At 48.4% G+C, this 5,058-nt stretch overlaps 1 pseudogene; it reads left to right on the forward strand.

The window, feature by feature from the left end:
- Positions 1–1,611: 1,611 nt before the first annotated feature.
- Positions 1,612–3,951, forward strand: LOC123847757 (14-3-3 protein sigma-like; annotated as a pseudogene).
- Positions 3,952–5,058: the final 1,107 nt, after the last annotated feature.

The following is a 5,058-nucleotide window of genomic DNA, read 5'->3' on the forward strand; positions in this document are numbered from 1 at the left end:
CAAACCCCACAGATTAAGGGTTCAGTCCCACAGAGCTGCCCCCTGCTTTAGATGCAAGTACAGGTCCTGGGGGCCTCCCATACTTCTAACTGACTAGCTATAAATTGGGGATTTCCACACCCCCCTCCTTGGGTTCTGTAATTTGCTAGAGTGGCTCACAGAACTTCAGAAGTCACATTACTTGCCACTACTGTTTTGCTATGAAGAATACGACTCGGGAACAGCCAAATTGAAGAGATGCAGAGGGCAGGATATGTGAGTAAGAGGCCTGGAGCTTCTATGCCCTTTCCGGGTTCACCACCCTCCCAGCACTTTGAGGTGTTTGCCAACCAGGAGGCTCTCTGACTATCCCCCATCCCCCAAAACATAGTTTCAGGAATTTTTTTTTTTTAATTTTATTTATTTATTTAAGACACAGAGAGAGCATGAACAGGGGAAGAAGCAGGCTCCCCCGCTGAGCAAGGAGCCCAAGGAGTCCGATGCAGGACTCGATTCCCGCACCCTGGGATCATGACCCGAACCAAAGGCAGATGCTTAACTGACTGAGCCACCCAGGCACCGCCTAGCTTCAGGGTCTTTATGGAGGCTTCTTTACTTAGGCATGATTGATTAAAGCATAGCCCCTGGGGATTACCTCCATCTCCAGCTCCTCCCCTCCCCCGGAAGTCAAGGAGTATGGATGAAAGTTCCAACCCTCTGATCCTGTCTTGGTCTTTCTGGTGACCCACTCCCCTCCTGGAGCTATCTAGGGATCCCCTACCACCAGGCATCTCATTAGCATACAAAACACATTTCCTATCACTCCAGAGATCCCAACAGCTTAAAACTCTTGTGTCAGGAGTCAAGGACTAAGACCAAATGTTGTAACAAAAGATGCCCTTATCACCCCTCTGACTCAGGAAATTGCAAGAGTTTTAGAGTTCTGTGCCAGGAACTGAGGACAAAGACCAAATGTGTATTTCTCAGTATATCACAGCCTCAGTTTCTCCAGGTGTGAGTAGGGTGATGATTAATACCTCGCCTAGTAGTTAAGAGGATTCAATCTGTCACTTGTTAGCAAACACCTGGGACTGACCCGGTTCCCCTTTGGCGACAATTACCTTATTTTTCCCTGTTCAGCAAAGACACAGTAACCACTCCCTTTGTGCCGATCTCTGAGCTGGGCACCCTGAGGGACACCGAAAAAGGAGGAGACAGGTTGCAGGCCGCCAAACACCTCGACAGAGCTGTGTGGGCCCCTTAAAGGGATGATTCTTCGCCACAGGAGAAACTCAAGTTTGTAGAGTGGCTGGACATTTACTGTGAAAGTGTGTCAAGTAGCAGAGTGTCTCGAATGTCAGTGATTAGCTTACTTCCACTCAGAGTTTAGAGACCCACTTCATGTATTTGTTTAGAGATCAAGTCCTGTGATACCAAAAAAGGAAATTGAACATAGTTCTCCTTGTGTGCTAAATCCAGAATGCTGGTCAGAGCTAACATCTGCCTCGTCTTTTTAAATGAGCTGTTATACATACCTTAGGTTAAAAACAAAATAAAAAAGAGAGAAACCTCTCCCGGTACAGTGGCAGAAAAGTATTATTCAAATGAGATCAAATATTTTTAAAGCGCTTGATGAACGGTACGGTATTCTGTAAATGTTTGGTAAGCTTCCACCTACACATTTTACTACCTTTGTTACTGTAGCGTGAGTTATCATTGAACGTTTTAAGACTGTAAGAACATAAATCTTCCACCTGCACGGGGGATGTTTGAGAGAGAACAGGGACTGTGTGTGCCCATGAATACAGATACGCGAGGGGCTCTGTGGAGACTGCCATCATCTTAAAATATTTAATATATTGGTCTATTTTTTTAAAGATTTTATTTATTTATTTGACAGAGAGAGAGTGAGCACAAGCAGGAGGAGTGGAAGAGGGAGAAGCAGACTTCTTGCTGAGCAGGGAGCCCAACGCGGGACTTGATCCCAGGACCCTGGGATCATGACCTGAGCCGAAGGCAGATGCTTTACCGACAGAGCCACCCAGGCGCCCCTATATTGTTCTATTTTTAAATGCTTGTGTTTTCAAATTAAGTATGGAAGTTGTTTCTGATGAGCAATAGCATACCTTCCACGGCAGAAATTTTATAGGAAAGTGTTAAGAAGCTGATGAAAATGGAGTGTGACCTCTATGTCCCTGGCATCCCAAACTATGACCTTGAACTGAACTATGACCTTGAACTGAAAACAGATTACTCTTTGCACTCCCAAGATGTTAATGCATGAGCCCCTCCAGGTTTAGTTACCTGAATGCTGTCCCCACTCCCTGGCACCCACATACATCCTCGTCCCATGCCTCCCAGCTAGTGTGAGGCTTCTCAAGGTGCCAAAATGTACTTTCTCAGGAACAAGTTTTGGGTTTTGCTGATTTCTTGTTTCTTGGCCTGCAGTCCTTACTGCTGCTGCCCCTTGTAAGAGTGCAGCTCTGAGGGCGCCTGGGTGGCTCAGTTGGTTAAGCGACTGCCTTCGGCTCAGGTCATGATCCCAGCGTCCTGGGATCGAGCCCCACGTTGGGCTCCCTGCTCGGCGGGAAGCCTGCCTCTCCCTCTCCCATTCCCCCTGCTTGTGTTCCCTCTCTCTCTGTCAAATAAATAAATAAAATCTTAAAAAAAAAAAAAAAGACTCACAGGTAAAAAAAAAAAAGGGTTATTTTGCCCTCTTTATATTCTACAACCAAAATAATATCACATAACCCCTGTTGCAGTCTTATGATATTTCTCATTCTTCTATTTTTTCCCAAGTGTCTGGGGAGATCTGGATCCACCCTATTTTTTTTTAATTTGTCATGGAGTGGGCATCAACTAAGAGATTTACCCTCACTTAGAATCTGCTTCAAAGGGGTGAACTATTTGGACCCTTTTTATAGCCTTGCCTGGGACAAAAACAATTGGTTTAATAATGACATTTATAATTTTATCATTTCATTTGAAATGGCTTCATATGCGGGCGCCTGGGTGGCTCAGTTGGTTAAGCGACTGCCTTCGGCTCGGGTCATGATCCTGGAGTCCCGGGATCGAGTCCCGCATTGGGCTCCCTGCTCGGCAGGGAGTCTGCTTCTCCCTCTGACCCTCCTCCCTCTCATGCTCTCTGTCTCTCATTGTCTCTCTCGCAAATAAATAAAATCTTAAAAAAAAAAAAAAAGAGTGCAGCTCTGATAGAGCTATCATGAAGCGCGCCATGGAAAAGGGGAGGAGCTACCCCGTGAAGACTGAACCCTTCTCTCAGTGACCTATGAGGATGTGGTGGGGGGCCAGAGCGCTGCCTGCAGGGGCCTTGCTCAGAAAAGCAATGAGGAGGGCTACAAAGAGAAGGGCCCGGAGACGGAAGAGTTCTGCTGGACAGCACCTCATCGAGGACAGCGGTGACGCTAAAAGCTGGGTCTTCCACCTGAAATTGAAGGGTGACTACACCACTTACCTGGCTGAGGTGGCCACGAGTGAGGACCAAAAGCATATCATCAACCCTGCCCAGTCGGCCAGCAGGAAACCATAGACATCAGCAAGGAAGTGGCTGCCCACCAACCCCACCTGCCTGGGCCTGGCCCTGAGGAGCTTTTTGGTCTTCTTCTGTGAGATCACCAACAGCCCAGAGGAGGCTGTCTCACTGGCCAACACCACCTTCGACGAGGCCATGGCTGACCTGCACACCCTCACCAAGGACTCCTACAAAGACTGCACCTTCATCATGCAGTGACTGCAAGACAACCTGTTGCTGGGGATGGCCAACAACACCGGGGAATAGGGGGTGTGGCTCCTGAGGAACCCCAGAACAGAGCATCTCCTGCCACCTGCCCTGCCCTGCCCCCACCCCCCGCAGAGAAGACTAGTATGGGGTGGGAGTTCCCACCACTGCTCTCTGCACCCGGTTCCCCTGAGACCCCCTCCTGTGAACCAGGTCACTGCTCACCCCCTTGACCCTCTCCTGCCCCTACTGCCTCTGTGTCTTAGGAATTGAGGAGAGTCCCACCCTTATGGCTGAGAACTGGACTATGAGTGTGTGTGTGTGTGTGCATGTGTGTGTAAGACCAAGAATGAGAGGGAAAGTGTGCCTGCCATGTGTGACCATGTTTTCTCCCGATAAAATTCCCCTGTGACCAAAAAAAAAAAAAAATGTAGAGCTCTTCTAGGCCAGTCATCTCTGTCATCTTAAGCATCTCTTTCTGCAGGCTACAGGAAGGCCATGGTTCTCCCTAATTCCCTATAGTACACCTACCCATGGTACATGGTACACTGGAGATCAGAAGACTTGGTCACAAGCTAAGTGAAATTCACAACTGCTTCTAGAACTGTATACTGTTGGCATTTTAGACTCAGACCCAAAGTCTGCACCCTGGCTTAGGTTCCATAAGCCTTCCCACACCTCAGAGTCCAAGCCCAACTCAGTTCCCAGAAAAAAAAGAACCTTACCTTGCCAGTCCAAAACTCACCCTTCCCCTCTGCCGGGAGGAGTGATCGTGGTTTCTTCTCTTTGGGGGAAATCCCACCCTTCTTCTAAGCAGGCATCTCCCGCCCCTCAGAGTGTGGGCACAGCAATCCCTGGAGCCATGGGACCTCTCCCAGTGGCTGGCACAGGTCACCTCAAATCATGGCTCTTATGGGTGATGACACAGACCAGGCTGCAAGATCCCTGCCCAGTCATCCCTTGTCTCACTCCTTCCTTCCAGCCCCAAGTGGACAGAAGTTCAAGTGAACTCGATTTTACTGACAAAGCTGGTTCTCGCTCCTAATTTTTTAAAAGCAAATGTGTGGACAACAAAGTCAACGACAGTAATATTCTGGAAAGTTTGGGGGGAAGCCATTTTCTATCTCTCCATAATAGAGTTCCGTTGTTACATCTCCTTGGCATTGCTAAGCACCTGGTAGCATCTCAAGCTGAAGCATCTACTCCGGGACTCCTTCCTTCTCTGGGTTCCAGTTTCCCTTTGCACAGAGGCACTCATCTGGTCTGTCACTAATGTGCTGAAAGATCCTGCCAAAGAGTCCTCCTGCTACAGCGGAGGCTCCACCCCCAAAGAGGGGCAG

Source organism: Mirounga angustirostris, unplaced genomic scaffold (genome assembly GCF_029215605.1).
Source record: "Mirounga angustirostris isolate CCGP_5_RB_7025 unplaced genomic scaffold, mMirAng1.0.hap1 SCAF_2, whole genome shotgun sequence".
Taxonomy (NCBI): domain Eukaryota; kingdom Metazoa; phylum Chordata; class Mammalia; order Carnivora; family Phocidae; genus Mirounga; species Mirounga angustirostris.